We start from the raw sequence: 10,086 nt of genomic DNA on the forward strand, positions 1-10,086 counted from the left end.
GGTCTCTAAGGTCTCGAAACTGCTCTTCGCTTATAGTGGGTGGGACTTTGATCCCCCAACCTCCATCTACGCGCTCGGGGAAACAAAAGACTTGGGAAGCCTGCCTGTCAGTGAAGACTGAGGCAAAGAAGTTGCTGAATGCCTCAGCTTTCTCCATGTCTATTGTTACCAGAAGTTGAGACGACACAGGCCCCAGTGCCTGTTCTTCCGTCTGCACCAGGACAGGCAGTGTGACCCTGGGAAGGGCAGACAGATGCCTTCTTGCTGTGGAATGGGGTGGGCTCATCTCCAAAGTCCCTGCCTCTCTGTTTCGAGGAGGATCACGGCTGTGGCTTGGAGATAACCCCAAACCCCTTGGAAGGTGCTGGGATCAGAGTCCTGAGCTCTGGGGCTCACTAGGAGCTCTACATGCCCAAGCACTTACTGAGGCAAGAAAACAGACAAGAAGGAGGACGTGAGCAGGAACCCTAAGTGGGAGGAAGAGAGCAGTGGGAGCTGGCAGAGAGGAGTGATAAAGAAGAGCTCTTGCAGGTCTCACTCCGTTTCACTAGGTGTTTAAATGTTTATCGCCTTTACTTCCCAATACACAACCCAACAGCTGGATGTCTAAGATTCAGTTAATTTCCGCAAGCTGAGTCACAGAATCACAGACTAGTTTGAGGTTGGAAGGGACCTCTGGAGCTCATCTGGTTCAATGTCCCTGCTCCAGCAGACACCCGGAGCAGGGTGCCCAGGACCACATCCAGGCGGCTTTCGAAGATCTCCAGGGAGGAGACGCCACAGCCCCTGGGCAACCCGTGCCAGTGCTCGGTCACCCTCATATAAAGAAAGTGTTTCCTCCTGCTCAGAGGGAACCTCCTGCGTTCCAGTTTGTGCCCGTCGCCTCTTGTCCTGGTACAGGGCACCACCAAACAGAACCTGGCTCCAGCCTCTTTGCACCCCCCGTCAGGGACTGATAGACACTGATAGGATCCCCCCAGCCTTCTCTCCTCCAGGCTGAAAAGCTCTCTCAGCCTTTCCTCACAGGAGACACGCTCCAGTCCCTTTATTGTCTTTGTGGCCCTACACTGGACTCTCTCCAGTACGCCCACGTCTGCCTTGTACTGGGGAGCCCAGAACTGGACTCGCTACTCCAGGTGTGGCCTCACCAGTGCAGAGTAGAGGGGCAGGATCACCTCTCCTGACCTGCTGACAATACTGTGCCTGATGCAGCCCAGGATACTATTAGCCTTCTTTGCAGCAAGGGTGCGTTGCTGCCTCACGTTCACCAGGACCCCCAGGTCCCTTTCCTCCAAGCTGCTCTCCAGCGGGGCGGTCCCCAGCATGTCCTGGTGCCAGGGGTTGTGCCTACCCACGTGCAGGACTTTGCACAGAATTCCCCTGGCTGATCTTCAAGATGTTCCTTCCGGCCCATTTCTCCCTCCTGTCCAGGACCCTCTGGACGGCAGCACAACCCTGTGGTGTATCTGCCACTCCCCCCAGTTTTGTGCCATCTGCAGACGTCTGCTCCGTCATGCAGGTCACTAATGAAGATGCTAAACAGGACTGGATCCAGTATTGACTCCTGGCGTATGCCGCTAGTTACTGGCCTCCACCTAGACTTTGTGCCACTGATCACCAGCCACCCCGTGGGCTCGACCATTCTGCCAGTTTTCAGTGCACCCCACTGACTGCCCATCCAGCCCATACATCTACAGCTTGTCTACAAGCTTATCGAGTTGGTCAGGCAGCACTTCCCGTTGGTGAATCCCTGCCGTCTTCTTTGCCCCTGAATGGTAGCCAGGGAGCGATTGCCTTGCCTGTATTTCAGCCACACGTTTTCTTGCTCTATTTCTTCCTGTTTGGCCCTACCTAGTGAGAAGCCAGAGGTCTTGCAGGGCCCTGCGCAGGGCCAGCTCTCAGCACTGAGGTGGGCTGGCCATGGCCCCGCTGCGCTCAGCTGGCCCGGCCGGGCTGGCTGCTGCCTGGCGCTCCGGTGAAGGTCACCTCCTGGGGTGCACCACGAGGGCTGCTTGCACACACATAACAATGCCAGAAAGCACCACAACAGCCAAGGCCGTTTCTGGACTGTCACTGGCACCACTACCACGGCAGTGCTGGGCAAGTGTGGTGGTTTTACTCGGGTGGGCAGCTGAGCTCCACCACAACCACTCTCTCACTCCCCCTCCTCAAAGAGGAACGGGGAGAGAATTTGATGAAAAGGGCTCAAGGGTTGAGATAAGGACTAGGAGATCGCGCAGTAATTATCGTGACGGGCAAAACAGACTCAGCATAGGGAGATAGTAAGATTTATTGCCTATTACTAACAAGCTAGAGAAGTGAGAAACAAAGGAAAAAAAACAAAAACGCCTTCCCCCCATCCACCCTCTTCCACCTCCTCCCCCTGAGCGGCGCAGGGGAACAGGGGAAATGGGGCTGTGGTCAGTCTACAGCGCTTCTTCTCTGCCGCTTCTTCTCGGTCACTCTCGTCCCCTGTGCTGTGGGGTCCTGCCCACAGGATGCAGTCCTTGCTGAACTGATCCGGCATAGGCTTCCCACAGGCAGCAGCTCTTCAAGAACTGCTCCAGATATGGCTCGGTACCACGGGGTCCATCCCCCAGGAGCAAACTGCTCCAGCACGGGTCCCCCACAGGCAGCAGCTCCCCCCAGACCCCCTGCTCCTGCGTGGGCTCCTCTCCACGGGCTGCAGCTCCGGCCCGGGGCCTGCTCCTGCGGGGGCTCTCCATGGGCCGCAGCCTCCTCCAGGCCACATCCACCTGCTCCACCGGGGGCTCCTCCACGGGCTGCAGCGTGGAGATCTGCTCCGTGTGGGACCCGTGGGCTGCAGGGGGACAGCCTGCTCCACCAGGGGCCTCTCCACAGGCCGCAGGGGAACTGCTGCTGTGTGCCTGGCGTACCTCCTGCCCTCCTGCTGCACTGACCCCGGCGCCTGCAAGGCTGTGTCACTCCTCTCACTCTCCCAGCTACTGTGTGGCAGCATTTATTTTTTTTTCCTTTCTTACATATGCTCTCACAGAGGTGCGAACAACATTGCTTATTGGCTCAGCTCTGGTCAGCAGCAGGGCCCTCACATAACATGGGGCAGCTTCTAGATTCTTCTCACAGAAGCCACGCCTATGGCCCCCTGCTACCAAAAACCTTACCACGTAAATCCACTACAGCAGGGCCAGATCAGCCTCCTGCCCACACTCCCCACCACTTTCAGCCACCAGCTTGCATGCCCCAAGCCCCAGGCTGAGCTCCCCAGAGGATGGCCATGGCATCGTTGCTGCTGGGCAGCCAAAAAACACCCACAAACTGGTTCCCCCGTCTCATGTGGAGCAAGGGAGAGAATGGCAAGAACAACAGCTGGAAGCTCTGGGTTTGAAGCACAGCCCATGCATGACCGAGAGTTCGGCCCTACCTAGTGAGAAGCCAGAGGTCTTGCAGGGCCCTGCGCAGGGCCAGCTCTCAGCACTGGGGTGGGCTGGCCATGGCCCCGCTGCGCTCAGCTGGCCTGGCTGGGCTGGCTGCTGCCTGGTGCTCGGGTGAAGGTCACCTCCTGGGGCTTAGCTCAGCTCGGGGAGGGCCACCTCATCCCCGCTGTCCCTGCATCCCAAACGGCGGCGGTTATGGGTTATATAAGTGGGGCTGAGCGAGGCTGGCTGCCATTTTGCCCACGAGCTGACGAGCAAAGAGGGACAAGCTTGAGCTGGGAAGGTGGAGCAAGGGGACCGTGAGTGCGGTCCGGCCGATCCTCCTCATGCCAGCCAAGTTTGGCTCTCTCTGGCACACGACAGGCATGGCTGATCCCTGGGGAATGAGCTTCTTCCCCAGCCCAGAAGCCTTCTGGGCCTTCTACTCCTTCCTGTGGCTGCTGCTGCTGGCATTTGTCTGCTTCTCCATGATGCCCAGGGCCAAGCCGCAGGTAGGAGGCAGGGCTGGTGCTGAGGCAGGCCCTGCCTGGCAGGGAGAGGGGTCAGCGGGAGCCAGGGCCAGCCCCAGAGCTGGGCTGGGTGCCCTGCCTGGCAGGGGAGGCCGTGTCCCAGGGCATCTGCGTAGCGAGATGAAATGGAGTTAGTAATGACCTAAGTTAGTAATGTAACCCTCTGTCTCACGGTGCTCTGGAGGGTCAGGAGCGCAGGGCTGAGTACAGGGGCACCTCGTCACTGCAGCACCCTGCTGCCAGCACAGGACACCTCGACTTTTCAGCCTGTGTCCGTGCCTGTACTGAGTGTACTGAATGTGCGCTCTGACGGCTGTTCTTCAGTCTGCGTGCGGCAGAGGCGAGGGGTGACCCGTTCTGCGCCCAAACGGCCAAGCTCTGGCAAATGGTGGCGCTCTGTGAGGAGACGCCCACCGCTGTGTGACGCCCGCTCCCAATGGCCCCCAGGCACGGCAACCGCCCCAGGGCCCGCCACAGCTGAGCCAATCAGAGGCGCCCGCTGCCGGCTCTGGGCCAGTGAGAAGAGCCCGGGTGGCTCTGGCGGGAAGGGAGCTGAGCGCGCGGGGCGCTTGCAGTGGCAGCAGCTGCCCTCTGCCCCTTTGCAGATGTCCCGAGCATGCAAATGTGGATGAGTTGTCCGAACTAGCCAAACTGTTCGACAAGAACCTCAGCAGGACCTCAACAGATACACGGAAATGTGGGGCCACCGAGGAGGGGACGGGGAGGGAACAGGGGCAGGGTTTGGGGGCACGGATGAGTGCAATGGCTTGGGGGGGCACAGGGAAACTTGCGGACTAAAATCCGAGGAGCAATGCCCTTGCAGAAGGATTTACCGCCGAGGCACAGAGATAGCAGTGTCCCCTCTCTTTCTGGGGCAGATGGAGCTTCTGTGCCCAGCCGGCAGAGGGGGAGCCTTGGGCAAGGGACCAAGGGGTCCCTTGGGGGACCCCACAGAAATGACACAGCCTGCCAGCTCCTTCGGGGCAGAGGGAGAGTCCCAGGGTGCTCAGGAGTGCTTGGCTCAGCATTCCCATCATCTTCCTTCTCCGTCTCCTCCTCCTCCTCCTCCTCACACAGGCTCAACTTGGAGTTGCCAGAGGACAGCAGTGAGTCTACCACTTCTGACACGGAGAGTGAAACCAGCTGCTCTTCAGGAACCTCTCTGGACTCCTGGAGCATCATCTCCTGCACTACCATCACGGAGAGCGAAACCGGACAGAATTCACGGGCATCTACCCCCACTCCTGTGCAGAAAGCAGACTGGCTTCATGCTTCTGCGGTCCAGCCTGGCCTCATGCATCCCAAGGCTGGCCCAGGGGGGCAGCATGACCATGACACTTGCCAACCCTGCAGGAAAGAAGTGGTCAGATGCCACAGGGCCAGCAGCGTGCACCAACACCAGCAACACGTCCAGGTCCAGCAGGCTGCTCCCAGCCATCCTCCAGAGGTACCCAAATTCCGCTCCATGGAAATGAAGACGTCTTTGACACAAAAGAAATCCAAGGAGGCCTTGAACTACTTCACCTCAAATAAGAAAGAGGAGCAGAAACTGCGCCTGCCAGCCGATGGGGACAAGCCTCCACAAAATGATCCAGCCTCTGCTTCGAAAGTATCGAAGCAAGAAGAAGAGCCTAATATGAAGGCGGTTCCCATGGTGTGGGACCTGACCTTCTTAGACAGGGCTGTGAAAAATCAGCTGGAGTGTGCAGTGGAAAAAATGTATATCCAAAAGCAATTTGGACTGTCAGAGATGGTTTTCTCCTGTGAGGAGAGCATTTCAGCCACTGTCCTGGAAGCAAGGACAGCTGTCCCAGCCACAGCTCCTCAACTACCCCAATGGCAAGCAGAGCCACATGTGGTGGTGACTCCTGTGGAGAAGGACCCACCCTGTGCGGAAAAGATTGTGAACAGTCATCCGGAGGGGCCTGATGTACAAAAGCAGACACAAAGGCTCTTCAGGCTACCAAGAAAGATCCTGGCTTCCATGAAGAGATTTTTTGACCACATCCTGGGAAAAAAAGACTCCCAGACTGAGGATCCACAGCGGAACACCAGGCAGCGCCACCGCTTACCCTTCCGGCGCTTTCAGCAACACGCTCACACCACAAAGTCGGCAGTGCAGCTGTCAGTGCAGACCCCTGGCCCTCAGCAGGAGGCAGCAGCCCCCAAGGACGCATTCACCCGGGGGATGCAGGAGCCTGTCCACTCTGTGCCAGCAGCTGTTCTGAGAGGGGAACAAGGGATGAAGCCTCAGGAGGATGGGGACAGATCCCGCCAGAAAATGGCGTGTGGAGGAAGAGCCAACAGCAGCAGCACGGCCAGCAAGACGACCCTGCCTGGCACCAGCAAGAAGAACCGGGGCCCTGGGGCAGTAGGGGATTCCCCTTCCACCCAGGCAGAGCAGGCGTCGCCACAGAGCAAGGGAGCTCGGTGGGGTCAGTCAGATAAGAAGGGTGAGGGCCCAAGCATCTCCACTACGGCGGACATGGGGACACCAGCACCTCCAAGAAGAAGGTCCCCACAGAGAAAACACAGCTCCAATGGGGACAGACCCTCAGCTCTGCCACGGCCTCCGCACCACATTTGGATTGCTCTTGATATGCCCCACATGACAAAGGTCCTCGCAGCACCAAGAGACTGCCGCAAAGCCAAACATATTGCTGAAGATCTGCAGAAGCAGGTGCTGGCTTCGCAGTTGGAGCAGCTCCCAGACAATGCGGGGCAACCAAGGATAGACCCAGCAGCAGAGGGCACCGGGGCCGTGCCACGCAGAAGACATAGAGGGGCACGGAAGGACAAGGGATGCTCCCAGGACAGACCCGTCTTCGCAAGACTCCGTCCTAAGTGCATCAAAGCCCCAAGCCACACCTTGGTCCCGAAGGAGAGTATCTGGGGGTGGCCTTCCCCTGAGGCTTTCAGAGGCAGCATGGGCTGCCAAGCTACCTGGAGGTGAGTGTGGCAGAGAATCATAAAGTCAGAGAATAACAGAATAGCTTGGTTTGGAAGGGGCCTTAAAGATCATCCTATTCCAATCCCCCTGCCATGGGCAGGGACGCCACCCACTAGATCAGGCTGCCCAGGGCCTCATCCAGTCTGCCCTTGAACATCCCCAGGGGTGGGGTATCTGCAACTTCTCTGGGCAACCTGTGCCAGTGCCTCACCACCCTCTGAGAGAAGAATTTCCCCCTAATGTCCAGACTAAATCTATCCTCTTTTAAGACCATTCCCCTTGCTCTGTCGTTATCTACCCAAGTAAGGAGTCCTCCTCCATCTTTTTTATAAGACCCCTTTAAGTATGAAATGGTCATAATGAGGTCTCCCCTGAGCCTTCTCTTCTTCAGGCTGAACATCCCCAGCTCTCTCAGCCTTTCTTCATAGGAGAGGTGCTCCAGCCCTCTGATGGTCTTTGTAGGCCTCCTGTGCACTCACTCTAACAGGTTCACATTTGTTGTGCTGGGGGCCTCAGACCTGGACGCAGTGCCCCGCGTGGGGCCTCACAAGGGCAGTGCAGAGGGGGACAATCACCTCCCTCCACCTGCTGGCCACTGCTCTGCTGATGCAGCCCGGGATGCAGTTGGCCTTCTGGGCTGCAAGCCTGCACTGCTGGCTCACGTTGAGCTTTTCATCTACCAGAACCCCCAAGTCCTTCTCTGCAGGGCTGCTCTCAATGAGTTCTTCTCTCAGTCCGTCCTCAAGGCTGGGATTGCCCTGACCCCGGTGCAGCACCATGCGTTTGGACTTGTTGAACCTCATTAGGTTCCCATGGGCCCACTTCTTTAGGCGCTGTCTAGGTCCCTTTGGATGGCATCCCTTCCTTCTGTTGTATCAACTGCACCACTCAGCTTGGTGCCATCTGCAAACTTGCTGAGGGTGCACTCAATCCCATCGTCTGCATCATTGATGAAGATATTATAAAGCACCGGTCCCACTTCTGACACGGGGAGTGACACCAGTTGCTCTTCAACGGTGTCTCTGGACTCTTGGAGCACCATCTCCTGCACTACCATCACGGAGAACGAAACCGGACAGAATTCACGGGCATCTACCCCCACTCCTCTGCAGTAAGCAGACTCACTTCATGCTTCTGCGGTCCAGCCTGGCCTCGTGCATCCCAAGGCTGGCCCAGGAGGAGCAGTGTGACCATGACACTCACCCACGCTGCAGGAAAGAAGTGGTCGGTGCACACTCAGGAAGCAGTGTGCACCTACACCAGCAACACGTCCAGGTCCAGCAGGCTGCTCCCAGCCATCCTCCAGAGGTGCCCAAATTCCACTCCAGGGAAATGAAGACATCTTTGCCACAAAAGGAGACCCAGGAGACCCAGGAGACCTTGGTCTGCTTCACCGCAAAAAAGAAAGAGGAGGAGAAACTGCGCCTGCCAGCTGATGGGGACAAGCCTCCACAAGATGACCCAGCCTCTGCTTCAAAAATATCTAAGCGAGCAGAAAAGCCTACTTTGAAGGTGGTTCCCGTGGTGCGGGACACGCCCTGTGTGGTAAAGACTGTGGAAAGTCATCTGAAGGGGCCTCGTGGAAAAATGCAGTCAAAAGTGCTCTTCAGGCTGCGAAGAAGGATACTGATTTCCATTAGGAGATTTTTAAACCTCATCCTGAGGCAAAGACTCCGAGACTGAGGCGCCCCAGTGGAACACCAGGCAGCGCCACCGCTCACCCTGCCGGAAGGACAAGGGATGCTCCCACGACAGACCTGGCTTTGCAAGACTCCGCCCTAAGTGCATCGAAGCCCCAAACCACAACCTGCCTGGCACTGAAAGCTCCCAGAATTTGGCTCTGTCTGCAGCTGCAGTCCCAGGTGCAGCTGGAGGAAAGACAGTGGGAGAGAAGAAACCATCTGCAGACAGGGCCAAGGGGCAGCAGGGCCCAGCAGGGCATGGAGCCAGCAAGCAGCAGATCCCTGCCAGCCCCACCAGGGAGCGGGGGCTATCTCAATAAATGTGTCAGTGAAAGCATGCTCATGGGCGAGTGTCTCTAATTTCCTGGGGAAGCGCTGCGGCTCCCCTGCTCACTACTGGGCCCTCCTTGCATGGGCAAGGCTGGCAGCTCTGTTGGCTGCTTCTGTGGGGAGGAGTGGGTTGGGGGTGGCCTTCCCCTGAGGCTTTCAGAGGCAGCATGGGCTGCCAAGCTCCCTGGAGGTCAGTGTGGCAGAGAATCATAAAATAACAGAATGCCTTGGTTTGGAAGGGGCCTTAAAGATCATCCTATTCCAATCCCCCTGCCATGGGCAGGGATGCCACCCACTAGATCAGGATGCCCAGGGCCTCATCCACTTTGCCCTTGAACATCCCTTGAACATCCTTGAACATCCCTTGAATAGGGATGGGGTATCTACAACTTCTCTGGGCAACCTGTGCCAGTGCGTCACCACCCCCTGAGAGAAGAATTTCCTCCTAATGTCTAGTCTAAATCTATTCTCTTTTCATTTAAGACCATTCCCCCTTGCTCTATCGTTATCCACCCAAGTAAAGAGTCCTTCTCCATCTTTTTTATAAGACCCCTTTAAGTATGAAATGGTCATAATGAGGTCTCCCCTGAGCCTTCTCTTCTTCAGGCTGAACATCCCCAGCTCTCTCAGCCTTTCTTCATAGGAGAGGTGCTCCAGCCCTCTGATGGTCTTTGTAGGCCTCCTGTGCACTCACTCTAACAGGTTCACATTTGTTGTGCTGGGGGCCTCAGACCTGGACGCAGTGCCCCGCGTGGGGCCTCACAAGGGCAGTGCAGAGGGGGACAATCACCTCCCTCCACCTGCTGGCCACTGCTCTGCTGATGCAGCCCGGGATGCAGTTGGCCTTCTGGGCTGCAAGCCTGCACTGCTGGCTCACGTTGAGCTTTTCATCTACCAGAACCCCCAAGTCCTTCTCTGCAGGGCTGCTCTCAATGAGTTCTTCTCTCAGTCCGTCCTCAAGTCTGGGATTGCCCTGACCCCGGTGCAGCACCATGCGTTTGGACTTGTTGAACCTCATTAGGTTCCCATGGGCCCACTTCTTTAGGCGCTGTCTAGGTCCCTTTGGATGGCATCCCTTCCTTCTGTTGTATCAACTGCACCACTCAGCTTGGTGCCATCTGCAAACTTGCTGAGGGTGCACTCAATCCCATCGTCTGCATCATTGATGAAGATATTAAAAAGCACCGGTCCCACTTCTG

This window comes from Anser cygnoides, chromosome 3 (assembly GCF_040182565.1).
Source record: "Anser cygnoides isolate HZ-2024a breed goose chromosome 3, Taihu_goose_T2T_genome, whole genome shotgun sequence".
NCBI classification, from domain to species: domain Eukaryota; kingdom Metazoa; phylum Chordata; class Aves; order Anseriformes; family Anatidae; genus Anser; species Anser cygnoides.